Below are 14,334 nucleotides of genomic sequence, written 5' to 3'. Positions count from 1 at the left end.
CGCTTCAACGGATCCCCCAGATTCTGAGATTGTTTTTTCGTGACATATTGTACTTCATGATTGTGGAAAAATTTCTTCGATATCACTTGCGTTTATTTGTGAAAAAAATGGAAATTTGGCGAAAATTTAGAAAATTTTGCAATTTTCAAAATTTGAATTTTTAAGCCCTGAAATCAGAGAGATATGTCACACAAAAGAGTTAATAAATAACATTTCCCACATGTCTACTTTACATCAGCACAATTTTGGAACCAAAATTTTTTTTTGTTAGGGAGCTATAAGGGTTAAAAGTTGACCAGCGATTTCTCATTTTTCCAACAAAATTTACAAAACCATTTTTTTAGGGACCACATCACATTTGAAGTCACTTTGAGAGGTCTTTATGTCAGAAAATACCCAAAAGTGACACCATTCTAAAAACTGCACTCCTCAAGGTGCTCAAAACCACATTCAAGAACTTTATTAACCCTTCAGGTGCTTCACAGGAATTTTTTGAATGTGGAAGAAAAAAATGAACATTTAACTTTTTTCACAAAAATGTTATTTTAGACCCAATTTTTTTTATTTTCACAGGGGTAACAAGAAAAAATGGACCCCAAAATTTGTTGTGCAATTTCCCCTGGGCACGCAGATACCCAATATTTGGGGAAAAAACACTGTTTGGGCGCACGGCAGGGCTCGGAAGGGAAGGAGCGCCATTTGACTTTTTGATTGTAAAATTTGCTTGAATAATTAGCGGACGCCATGTTGTGTTTGGAGAGCCCCTGTGTGCCCAGACTTTGGAGCTCCCCCACAAGTGACCCCATTTTGGAAAGTAGACCCCCCAAGGCACCTTTCTAGATGCATAGTGAGCACTTGGAACCCCAGGTGCTTCACAAATTGATTCGTAAAAATGAAAAAGTGAAAAAAAAAAACACTTTTTCATTTTTATGAATCAATTTGTGAAGCACCTGGGGTTCCAAGTGCTCACTATGAATCTAGATGGGTGCCTTGGGGGGTCTAGTTTCCAAAATGGGGTCACTTGTGGGGGAGCTCCAATGTTTGGGCACACAGGGACTCTCCAAATGCAACATGGTATCCGCTAACAAATTGAATGGAAAATCAGCTCAAATTGTTAGCGGACACCACGTTGCGTTTGGAGAGCCCCTCTGTGCCCAAACTTTGGAGCTCCCCCACAAGTGACCCCATTTTGGAAACTAGACCCCCCAAGGCACCTAACTAGATGCATAGTGAGCACTTGGAACCCCCAGGTGCTTCACAAATTGATTCGTAAAAATGAAAAAGTGAAAAAAAAAACACTTTTTCATTTTTATGAATCAATTTGTGAAGCACCTGGGGTTCCAAGTGCTCACTATGAATCTAGATGGGTGCCTTGGGGGGTCTAGTTTCCAAAATGGGGTCACTTGTGGGGAGCTCCAAAGTTTGGGCACACAGGGGCTCTCCAAGCGCAACATGGTGTCCGCTAACAATTTGAGCCGACAATTTGTTAGCGGATATCATGTTGCATTTGGAGAGTCCCTGTGTGCCCAAACATTGGAGCTCCTCCACAAGTGACCCCATTTTGGAAACTAGACCCCCCAAGGCACCTATCTAGATTTATAGTGAGCACTTGGAACCCCCAGGTGCTTCACAAATTGATTCATAAAAATGAAAGTGTTTTTTTTTTCACTTTTTCATTTTTACGAATCAATTTGTGAAGCACCTGGGGGTTCCAAGTGCTCACTATGCATCTAGATAGGTGCCTTGGGGGGTCTAGTTTCCAAAATGGGGTCACTTGTGGGGGAGCTCCAATATTTGGGCACACAGGGGCTCTCCAAACGCAACATGGCGTCCGCTAACAATTTGAGCCGATTTTCCATTCAATTCGTTAGCGGACACCATGTCACGTTTGGAGAGCCCGTGATGTGCCTAAACAGTGGAGCTCCCCCACAAGTGTCCCCATTTTGGAAACTATACCCCTCAAGGATTTTATTAAGGTGTATAGTGAACATTTTGAGCCCAGAGGTACGGCACAGAATTTGCTTACATTAGGTCATCATATTGAAAAAGTTGTCATTATTCTTGAGCGCAAGTGCTCGCTACTTGAGTTTGCATCGGGTACTCAGGTATGCACCATGTACAGCGTGTGCTCGAGTGACATGCTCGAGTCCCTGCTCCGCATGTTTCACGGTTATTAGACACCCAAAAAAAACATGCGGGGATCGCTCGTGCATGGCAGGCAATCCCCGTAACGTTTCTTTGGCCGCGAAGCATATGGGGCAGAGACTCGAGCATGTCACTCAAATACCCACGATACTCAATGCATACTAGAGCACCCGATGCAAACTCAACTAGCGAGCACTTGCGCTCAACACTAGTCGCCATATCGTCATCTTTTTTTCTTACTTTTGAAAAAAATCCCAACCCCAGCCCTAACCCTAGCACAACCCTAACCATAGCACAACCCTAGCCCCAGCACAACCCTAGCCCCAGCACAACCCTAGCCCCAGCACAACCCTAGCCCCAGCACAACCCTAGCCCCAAACCCAGCCCTAACCCTAGCCCAATCCTTACCCAAGAGTTTATTTTTGACGCCGTTCCTTGTGCGGTACAAGTGATTAGACGACTTTATTCTTCAGGTCGGTGTGATTACAGCAATGCCAGAATCATATGGGGTTTTTATGACTGACAGCTGTCACACACTAAAAGACGCATTTTTTGTAAAGTCTAGTTTTTGCATCGCCATATTTTGAGAGCTATAATTTTTCCAGATTTTGGCAGACAGTCATGTGACGGCTCATTTTTTGCGGGATGACTTGACGTTGTTATTGGTGCCATTTTCAGGCACGTGACATTTTTTGATCGCTTTCTATTCCGATTTTTGGGAGGCAGAATAAACAAAAACCAACAATTCAGGAATTGTTTTTTTTTTTTTTTATTCTGTTCCGCGTGTGGTAAAATTGATGAGGTAGCTTTATTCTCCGGGTCAGTACGTTTACAGCGGTACCACATTTGTATCATTTTTCTATGTTTTGGCGCTTATACACAATAAAAGCTATTTTATAGAAAAAAATATTTTTTAGCATCGCTTTATTCTGAGAGCAATAACTTTTTTATTTTTCGGCTGATGGAGCTGTATGGCGGCTTGTTTTTTGCGGGACGAGATGACGTTTTCAGCGGTACCATTTTTATTTATATGCGTCTTTTTGATCGCGTGTTATTCCACTTTTTGTTTGGCGGTATGGTGATAAAGCATTGTTTTTTGCTTCGTTTTTTTTTTTTTTTTTTTTACCGTGTTCACTGAAGGGGTTAACTAGTGGGACAGTTTTATAGGTCAGGTTGTTCCGGACGCGGCGATACCAAATATGTGTACTTTTATTGTTTGTTTTTTGTTTTTTTTTATAATAATATTTATTGATGGGTACATTATATTTTTATTTTTGGTGGATTATTTTTTTTTATTTTTATATATATATATATATATATATATATATATATATATATATATATATATATATATATATATATTTTTATTTTTTTTTTTTTTCCACTTTCAGACAGTTTATACACTTTATTACTTTGTCCCACTCTGGGACTTTCACTTTTTTTTCTCTGATCACCTGCATGGCACAGGAATGCAGCACCATCCCTATGCCATGCAGGCTATCAGCGGTGCACAGTGTGAAGATTGTTTGGAGATGCACTGCGCATGTCCAAACAATCTTCCTGCTGTCTGGTGACCCGGATGTTGTCATGACGACATCGGGTCGTCATGGCAACACCCGGGAAGCCTTTGCAGACTGCGCTGGAAGCCGGAAGAGGAGGTGAGTATCGGCGATCACCTCCCCTTGCCCCCGCAATGCCGTGATCGACTTCGATCGACTTAGATCGCAGCATCGCAGGGGTTAATGTGCTGGGAGCGGTGCAGGACCGCTCCCTGCACATAGTACCGGGTGTCAGCTGTGACAATCAGCTGACACCCGGCGGCGATCGTGCCCGCACAGCCTGTGCGCGCGCGCGATCGCGATGACGTACTAATACGGGTCTGGCTCTTAAGTCCCAGGGCACAGACGCGTATTAGTACGTCAGATGTTGTTAAGGGGTTAAAGTAACAAAATTTCAAATAATAAGAATAACATCTGTGTAACCCTTCAATTTCAGCCTTGCTTTGTGTATGAAGATGACCCGATTAAAATGCTGGGGTAAAAAAACGATTGGGTTGCTCGATATCAATATGTCCAATCAATTTATACTAAGGGGAGATAAGCCACTTCCAGAGACATCTGACCATGGATTGCTCCACTTTCTCAACTCAAAATACATGCATGTTAGACCAAATCAAGAATTTGTACAGTGGGGAAAAAAAGTATTTAGTCGGCCACCAATTGTGCAAGTTCTCCCACTTAAAAAGACGAGAGAGGCCTGTAATTGACATCATAGGTAGTCCTCAACTATGAGAGACAAAATGAGAAAACAAATCCTGAAAATCACATTGTCTGATTTGGAAAGAATTTTTTTTCAAATTTTGGTGGAAAATAAGTATTTGGTCACCTACAAAAGTTCATCTCAATACTTTGTTATATATCCTTTGTTGGCAATGACAGAGGTCAAACGTTTTCTGTAATTCTTCACAAGGTTGGCACACACTGTGGCTGGTATGTTGGCCCATTCCTCCATGCAGATCTCCTCTAGAGCAGTCATGTTTTGGGGCTGTCGCTGGTCAACACAGACTTTCAACTCCCTCCAAAGGTTTTCTATAGGGTTTAGATCTGGAGACTGGCTAGGCCACTCCAGGACCTTGAAATGCTTCTTATGAAGCCACTCCTTCGTTGCCCTGGCGGTGTGCTTGGGATCATTATCATGCTGAAAGACCCAGCTACATTTCATCTTCAATGCCCTTGCTGATGAAAGGAGGTTTGCACTCAAAATCTCACGATACATGGCCCCATTCATTCTTTCATGTAGATGGGTCAGTCGTCCTGGTCCCTTGGCAAAGAAACAGCCTCAAAGCATGATGTTGCCACCCCCATGCTTCACTGTAGGTATGGTGCTCTTTGGATGCAACTCAGCATTCTTTCTCCTCCAAACAAGACAAGTTGTGTTTCTACCAAACAGTTCTACTTTGGTTTCATCTGACCATATGAGATTCTCTCAATACTCTTCTGGATCATACAAATGCTCTCTAGCAAACTTCAGACGGGCCCGGTCATGTAATTGCTTAAGCAGGGGGAAACATCTGGCACTGCAGGATCTGAGTCCCTGGCGGCGTAGTGTGTTACTGATGGTAGCCTGTGTAACATTGGTCCCAGCTCTCTGCAGGTCATTCACTAGGTCCCCCTGTGTGGTTCTGGGTGTACCGCCGCTGCGAGGCAGTCCGCTGAGGCTGGTGTGGTGTGCACAGCTAAAGATGGGATAACTCCCCAAGGGAAGAGTATGGCCTCAGGGCAGGAAATGTGGATGATGGGAGAGATGGTGCACGGGCGTCCCAGTACTAGTAGTGCTGTATGCGGTGAGAAAGCAGGAACGACTCAGAGTCTTTGCAGTGCAGTTCAGGGTCTTTACTGATGATATTAAGGCAGACCCTGTCGGGAGTACTGGCTGGCATAAGGGGCCTGGTCAGTCTGTGAGCAAGCAGGAGTTCCCCTGGCCAGGTGGAGTTGTAGGCCTCCCCGTCTATCTGCACTCTTCCTGGCTACCTTGCTGTAAGCGAGTGGAAGTAGCCCACATCCCTGAGTATACTGTGTGGTGCTCACCCATATGGCTGGTGACTTGGGGCCTTCTGATAGCCTCCGCTCCTCGATGGCGGTGCTGGTCCCTTCCTTGTGACTGAGCCTCCGGGCTTCTATGGCCAGAGGACCTGGAATCCCCTGCTGGCTGGTTTCTGCTGCAGGACTTAGAGGTTCCCACAGCCTCAGACTCCGTTGTCCGGTCGTAGTCTCTTCAGCCAGGACGAGCAATATCTGCTTCCAGTCCCTGGCACTCAGCTCCTGCTCCTACAGAGCTCCTAGCTGTCTCGTTCCCTGTGTCTGGAACTTCACTCCAGGCTCTGACTAACTAACCCCGCCCCAGATCCAATTTATATAGGGCAGGTTCCTCCCTTATCTGGCCTGGGACAGGAGGTGTTGCATGTTTAAGGGCTCCTGACCAGGAAACCTCCCACCTGCTCTCAGACGTAATATTTCTATTACTGTGGTAACCAGACCCCTGGGGTGCCACATTCCCCCCTAGTAAATTTTAGTACTCCGGGACTAAACACATTTTTAAGAAAACACAAATACAGGGTATAACAATAGCATAACATATGTACAAGAAGTTTTAGTCTTTAGCGGTCACGGCATGTCCGTAACTGGGTGTCCATGTCACCCAACATGGTGAAGTCTTGGAACAGAGTAGGGGACCTGTCCAAAGCAAACCCCAAACGTTGGCCCTGGGCGTGGCTGCAAGGCTGAGGCTAGCTACTTTGGGCCACAAGGAGGCCACGCCAGACAGGTTTTTCTCTTCCGCGGCCATCTTCGCAAGAGGCACCAAGGTGCAACTATCTACAATGTAGTTCCGGTTACTCAGCGTCCATAACCTGTCAGTCCAAATAAACCTGCAGGGTAACTAGAGAAACATAATCAATGGACAGGCAACAAAACATAAACCTTTTTCAGCATGTACGTATGTACAGGTAAATATATACTTGGCATTAGACTCTCCAGTGAGCGGGCATCTGTCCTCTAGTGCTCCTGGTAGACCTACGTAACCCACTATCTGGTTCTGCACTACAGGGTGTAGAAGGTGTTGCGGGTAGGCCTGGCAGCTTTCTGCGTACTCTTTGGCTTACTAGGGGCACGGCAAGCTCACTACTAGCAGAGGGTTGATTCTCCTGGGCTGCTGGTATGGATTCTTCTGCCTCCTGGGCCGGCTGCTCTTCTGACACTACCTGTTCTTCTGTAGGCCCTTGAGGGGCTGGCTGGAGAAAGGTGAGGACGGGTACCACGACTGTGTTGTTGATTTGAGTCCAGGACCGGGGAAAGTCTCCGAGTACGGTACTGATCATTTCTTCCCTTTCCTCTGTGGGTTGAGGGTTCTCTTGATCTTCGTCAGGGCTTTGCAGCTGCTCGGGACACTTTTTCAGGTGGTCTCTGGAGACAATGGCTGTGGTCTCTCCTCCATCCTTACTGATTACACAGACTTTTGGGTTATCATGACTTGAAGGCAGTACTGTGTACAGGTCCTTCTCCCACTGGTCATCCAACTTGTGGAGCCGCCTCTTTCTCTTCAAGACCTGCTCTCCAGGTACCAGGGGAACAGCGGGAGCATGCTGGTTATAAGTCTTCTCTTGCCTTTCTCTTGCTTGAGACAGACTTCGCTCGACGCTCTCCTGTACTTTCCGATACTGCTGCTGCCGTTCTGTATCCCAGTCTGCCTCTGGCGAGGTGTCCTCAGGTGTCAGGACTCCCATATCCAGGTCAGTAGGCTGCTTACCAGGTCTTGCTCTCATTAGATAAGCCGGGGTACAGTTGGTGGAACCTACTGGGATGTGATTATATAAGCCCACCAGATCAGCCAGTTTTTCAGGCCAGAGACTGCATTCTTCCAGGGGCAACGTTTTTAGCAAGTCTATCACCACCTGGTTCATTTTCTCACATAGTCCGTTGGTCTGAGGGTGATAGGGCGTTGTTCTTATCTTCCTGCAGCCATACAGATTGCAGAACTCTTGGAAGACCTCCGCTTCGAAGGCTGGCCCTTGGTCAGTCAACACTTGCTCCGGATACCCGTGTGGACGCCAGAAGTGCTGCTGGAAGGCTCTAGCTGCTGTTTGAGCCATTAAGTCCTTGACAGGGACCACCACCAAGAACCGGGAGTAGTGATCTACGATGGTGAAGGCATAGACGTACCCAGATTTGCTTGGAGCCAGTTTCACATGGTCCAGGGCTACCAGTTCCAGTGGCTGTCTGGTGATGATGGGCTGCAGGGGAGTCTTCTGGCTGGCGCGGTCCTTCCTTCTTAGGTTGCACGGGCCACAGTCTCTACACCACCTCTCGATGGCTCCTCTCATGCCTACCCAGTAGAACAATCCACGCAACAGGAACTCCAGCTTCTTCCATCCGAAATATCCTGCTCCGTCATGGTATGCCTCCAGAACCATAGCCGCGTCTCGTCTTGGGACCACTACCTGCCAGGTCAGCTCATGTGTTCTTGAGTTGACCATTCTCCGGCACAGCTTCTCCTTGTAAAGAAACAGTTTACTTTTCTCCTTCCATAGTTGCTTGGTCTCCTCCGGAGCGTCTGGGTCAAGACGGGCATCAGCCTGTGTCAGCATTTCCTTCACCAGACGGACTGCGGGATCACTGTCTTGTGTCTCCGCCCAGCTGTAGTGGGGTAAGGGATTGAACGTGGCAGACCGTCTGTCCCTTACACGGTGGGAATACAGGGTAATCCCATGACGGTGGAACGCAGGGAGTTCGACTTCTTCCAGTTCTTCTGGATCTTCCCCTACGTCTTGTAAGTTTGGCATTCTGGACAGGGCTTCCGCATTGGCATTTGAGCGTCCCGCCTGGTATTTGATGGTGAATTCATAGTTGGACAGGCGGGCCATCCATCTCTGCTCCAGGGCACCAAGTCTTGCAGTGTCCAGGTGTGTCAACGGGTTGTTATCCGTGTACACGGTGAACTTGGAAGAGGCAAGGTAATGCTTGAAACGTTCGGTCACTGCCCACACCACTGCCAGGAACTCTAGCTTGAATGAGCTATAATTCTCAGGGTTCCTCTCCGTGGGCCGTAGTTTTCAGCTGGCATAAGCGATTACCCGTTCTTTCCCCTGCTGGATCTGGGACAGTACGGGTCCTAGCCCGATGTTGCTCGTGTCCGTGTGGAGGATAAAGGGCTGGCTGTAGTCAGAGTACGCCAGGATTTCATGCCCCGTGAGGGCCATCTTCAGCTGGCGGAAGGACTCCTCTTCCAGCTTTTCCCACCTGAAGGGCGGCTTCTGGTTTTTGGCCTTCCTGGATTGACCTATCAGGAGGTCCTGCATAGGAGCTGCTATTTTGGTGAAACCGGGAATGAATCTTCGGTAGTAGCCTACCAACCCGAGAAACTGCCACACTTCCTTTATGCTGGAGGGTCTTGGCCAGTCTTTAATCATGGTGATCTTATCGGGGTCGGGAGCCACTCCGTCAGCACTCACCACGTGTCCCAGGTACTGCACCTTTGTTTTCTGCAGGTGACACTTGGATGGTTTCACCTTTAGGCCGTAGCTTGCCAGGGCATCAAACACTTCTGCTAGGTGTTTCAAATGGTCCTCGTAGGTTTTGGAATAAACGATGACATCGTCCAGGTATAACAGGACCATCTCGAAATTCCGGTGTACCAGACAGCATTCCATCAACCGCTGGAAGGGTCCTGGTGCGTTGCAGAGCCCGAACGGCATACAGTTGAATTCGCTGAGACCCATCGGGGTGGTGAATGCAGTCTTCTCCTTGTCTGCCTCTGCTACAGGAACCTGCCAGTACCCGCTAGTAAGATCCAAAGTGGAGAAGAAGTTAGCAGATTTTAATTCAGCTAAAGATTCTTCTATTCTAGGTAATGGGTACGCATCTTTGTGTGTGATACGGTTGACCTTTCTGTAGTCTACTCACATTCTCATTGTGTTGTCCTTCTTTTTCACTAGAACTAGTGGAGCTGCCCAGGGGCTACAGCTGTCCCTGATTACCCCAGCCTCCTTCATGTCCCGCAACATCCCCTTTGCATGCTGATAGTGTGCAGGGGGTACAGGTCGGTATCTTTCCTTTATGGGTGGATGGTCTCCTGTGGGGATGTGATGCTCTACCCCCTTTACTCACCTGAAGTCTAGCGGATGTTTACTAAAGACTCTTTCATATTCCTGAACCACCCGGTAGACTCCCTGTTTTTGGTGTGAGGGAGTGGAGTCAGTACCCAAATGCAGTTGCTGACACCAGTCCTCCATTTGTTTCTTAGAGCCGTTACCTTCCTCTGGTTGAGATGGAGGCAAGGGTTCTACGGCCTTTACAGAATTTTGGTTTATGGTGAACAATTTGGCTAGCGTGGCATACCGGGGCAGGTGTACTTCTCTCTCCCCGATATTTACGATGCGGACAGGTACCCTCCCATGGCGTACATCGACCACTCCCCGTGCTGTCAAAATGGTGGGCCTACTGTCTGAGTAGACGGGCTCTACCATTGCTTGGTAGTCTCTACCTCTTAGACCAATAGCTGCCCGGCACCATATCATCATCTCACTTTTCGGGGGCATGGCAATAGGGAACGGGTCACACATTCTCACGCTACCAATCTCACCACCAGATAATTCCACCTGTTGCCGCTTCATCAGTGCCCGGATTTCTTTTTGGAGGACACGCTGCTGGCTGGAACTGGCGTTCTTGGCAACCTGCTGTAAAATGAGAATCACCTCTGCAAGACAATTTTCAATCACGTTAGTTCCCAAGGTTATTCTAGGGTGACTCTCATCACGGTCAATGTCCACAATAATCAGTCCTTGTGCCGCCAGTTCGACCTTACCGACCTTAATGGTCACCTCTTTGAACCCCACCTGCGGCACGGGCTGACCATTGCTGGCGATGATACTCAGGTTGTCATCTGGGTAGCGGGTTATGTCCGAGTCATTCCAGTACCGCTTAAAGAGCACGTACGGGATGGTAGTCACCTGTGACCCAGTGTCTAGTAGGGCGCTCATAGGAATGCCATCCAGTACCACAGGCAAGGCCGGACGTCCCCCTACGTATTTATCACACCAGTTCGATGGGCCTGATGATCTTATGCCTGGGGGTTGGCCCTCTGCCCCAGATTGTGCCCGTTTAAATGAAAGTACCTTGCTATATGTCCGGGTGGATTGCAGCGGCGGCAGATGGGTTGTCCCTCCTCGTTGTATCTGTCGCTGGGTCTTCCTCTGGACGATGGGATCCTCCTCTGTTGGTGCCACGGGACGTCTTCCGGACTGGTGGCCAGCTTGATCCTTCCTGGAGGAGAGACCTGTAAAGACTGCACAGTTCGGGTTAGCGCGGCTACGCTTTTAGTTAGCTCTTGGACCTGATGGTGCAGGTCTGTAGCCGGGTTGTTGTCCAAAGCCTGCGCACCAGCTCCTACAGGCTCTGCAGACAAGGGCGCCGCCTCTTGATGATAGGTAATAGCAGGGCGCCGGTGGGTTACAGCGCTACCCGGTGCCGGTTCTCGGAGCACCCGAATGGCCCTGTCCTTGAACTTTGCAAAGTCTAAACCAGGGTTCTGCAAGGCCATTGCACGCAACTGGGTTCGGTGGGCGTTGGACAGCAGACCCTCAATGAATTGCTCAGTTAACAGTTCATCTGCATTCCGCACACTGTCAGGGTCTGCCTGTTTAATGGCTCCCAGGGCCAAAGCATAGTCTCTTATACTGTCTTGGGCCCGCTGCTTGCACCCATAAAGTCTCATTTTGATCTCGGCTGAGGTGCGGGTATCAAAAGTGTCCTTCAGACGGGCCAAGATCTCCTTTACGGTCTCCTTGTCCCGGACTGACCAGGACTTTACTTCACGCTGGGCTGCGCCGGTTAGCTGGCCTATCAATATGCTCACTTTCTGGCCCTCCGTCAGGGGGTATACCTTAAATAGGCTGTACAGTCTCTCTTTAAAGTCGCTTAGGGTATGCGACTCCCCTGAATATTGGGGCAGCCAGGCCGCTCCGGGGATGTAAGGCATTGTAAATGGCATTACTGCGGCAGTGGCCGCGCTGGTGGTAGAGGGTCCCTCCGTGTCCGTCATCTTCCTCCCCCCTAGTTAAGTGTGGCCTACCTTCCGACGATCCTCTTCTGTAGGCCGCGGCTCCGCTGGTGCTGCTCCGGACGAGGACCTTGCGTCGCGTCCTGGTGACGTCAGCGTCGCTCTCTCTCCCTTCCAGGACCTTGCGCAGCGTCGGTGTGTGGGGCGGAGCTTCGGGTCTCGCGTGCTTTCGGTGTCCACGCCCCTCTTCTTCCCGCGTGGCGTCCCGAAGATGGCGTACGATGGCGGGAAAACTACTGCGGATGGCGGGAAAACAGCTGCGGATGGCGGGAAACTTCTGAAGATGGCGGGAAACGGCCCCGGATGGCGGGAACCTTCACCACGGCAGGTATGACAGTCTTTTGAAGGCACGCAGTACCCGGTGGTTGCGGGCACGAAATCCTGCCGACTACGCCAAAGTTGACGCACCCCCTGGGCCGTGTGTGCACGTGTGTGGGTTACCCGGAGCCGGGTCTCGGGGTTGTAGTCTCCGTGGCGGCGACCCGGTCCCGTGGCTCAGGGTGGTCAAACCAGTGGCAGTCTTTATAGGGTTTTTGTGGTTTAATGTCCGACTATGCCACCCGTGGATTGCGGTCAGGGTGTACCGCCGCTGCGAGGCAGTCCGCTGAGGCTGGTGTGGTGTGCGCAGCTAAAGATGGGATAACTCCCCATGGGAAGAGTATGGCCTCAGGGCAGGGAATGTGGATGATGGGAGTGATGGTGCACGGGCGTCCCAGTACTAGTAGTGCTGTATGCGGTGAGAAAGCAGGAACGACTCAGAGTCTTTTCAGTGCAGTTCAGGGTCTTTACTGATGATATTAAGGCAGACCCTCCCGGGAGTACTGGCTAGCATAAGGGGTCTGGTTAGTCTGCGAGCAAGCAGGAGTTCCCCTGGCCAGGTGGAGTTGTAGGCCTCCCCGTCTATCTGCACTCTTCCTGGCTACCTTGCTGTAAGCGAGTGGAAGTAGCCCACGTCCCTGAGTATACCGTGTGGTGCTCACCCGTATGGCTGGTGACTTGGGGCCTTCTGATAGCCTCCGCTCCTCGATGGCGGTGCTGGTCCCTTCCTTGTGACTGACCTGGAATCCCCTGCCGGCTGGTTTCTGCTGCAGGACTTAGAGGTTCCCACAGCCTCGGACTCCGTTGTCCGGTCGTAGTCTCTTCAGCCAGGACGAGCAATATCTGCTTCCAGTCCCTGGCACTCAGCTCCTGCTCCTACAGAGCTCCTAGCTGTCTCGTTCCCTGTGTCTGGAACTTCACTCCAGGCTCTGACTAACTAACCCCGCCCCAGATCCAGTTTATATAGGGCAGGGTCCTCCCCTATCTGACCTGGGACAGGAGGTGTTGCATGTTTAAGGGCTCCTGACCCGGAAACCTCCCACCTGCTCTCAGACGTAATATTTCTATTACTGTGGTAACCAGACCCCTGGGGTGCCACACAAGTACATTAGAGTCTCTAGATTGAGAAATCGACGCCTCACAGCTCCTCAACTGGCAGCTTCATTAAATAGTACACGCAAAACGCTAGTGTCAATGTCTACAGTGAAGAGGCGACTCCGGGATATTGGCCTTCAGGGCAAAGTGGCAAAGAAAAAGCCATATCTGAGACTGGCTAATAAAAGGAAAAGATTAATATGGGCAAAAGAACACAGACATTGGACAGAGGAAGATTGGAAAAAAGTTTTATGGACAGACGAATCAAAGTTTGAGGTGTTTGGATCACACAGAAGAACATTTGTGAGACGCAGAACAACTGAAAAGATGCTGGAAGAGTGCCTGACGCCATCTGTCAAGCATGGTGGAGGTAATGTGATGGTCTGGGGTTGCTTTGGTGCTGGTAAAGTGGGAGATTTGTACAAGGTAAATTGGATTTTGAATAAGGAAGGCTATCACTCCATTTTGCAACGCCATGCCATACCCTGTGGACAGCGCTTGATTGGAGCCAATTTCATCCTACAACAGGACAATGACCCAAAGCACACCTCCAAATTATGTATGAACTATTTAGGGAAGAAGCAGGCAGCTCGTATTCTATCTGTAATGGAGTGGCCAGCGCAGTCACCAGATCTCAACCCCATTGAGCTGTTGTGGGAGCAGCTTGACCGTATGGTATGCAAAAAGTGCCCATCAAGCCAATCCAACTTGTGGGAGGGGCTTCAAGAAGCATGGGGTGAAATTTCTCAAGATTACCTCAGCAAATTAACAGCTAGAATGCCAAAGGTCTGCAATGCTGTAATTGCTGCAAAGGGAGCATTACTTGACGAAAGCAAAGTTTGAAGGAGAAAATTATTCTTTCTATTAAAAATCATTATTTCTAACCTTGTCAAGGTCTGGAGGGACTATATTTTCTAATCATTTTGCAACTCATTTGATAAATAAAAGTATGAGTTTTCATGGAAAACACAAAATTGTGTGGATGACCCCAAACTTTTGAACGGTAGTGTATATTTTATTAAAAACCAATGCGGTTTTAAAAACATAATGCGTTTCGCCTACAGCGAGCCTTCATCAGGTGTCAATGTAGATACCTGATGAAGGCTCGCTATAGCCAAAACGCATTGTGTTTTTAAAACCGCATTGGTTTTTAATAAAATAAAT

The sequence above is a fragment of the Phyllobates terribilis genome, unplaced genomic scaffold (assembly GCF_046119375.1).
Source record: "Phyllobates terribilis strain yellow unplaced genomic scaffold, ASM4611937v1 Scaffold_8__6_contigs__length_399053987, whole genome shotgun sequence".
In the NCBI taxonomy this organism is placed as follows: Eukaryota; Metazoa; Chordata; class Amphibia; order Anura; family Dendrobatidae; genus Phyllobates; species Phyllobates terribilis.
This window is presented reverse-complemented; position numbering follows the sequence as displayed.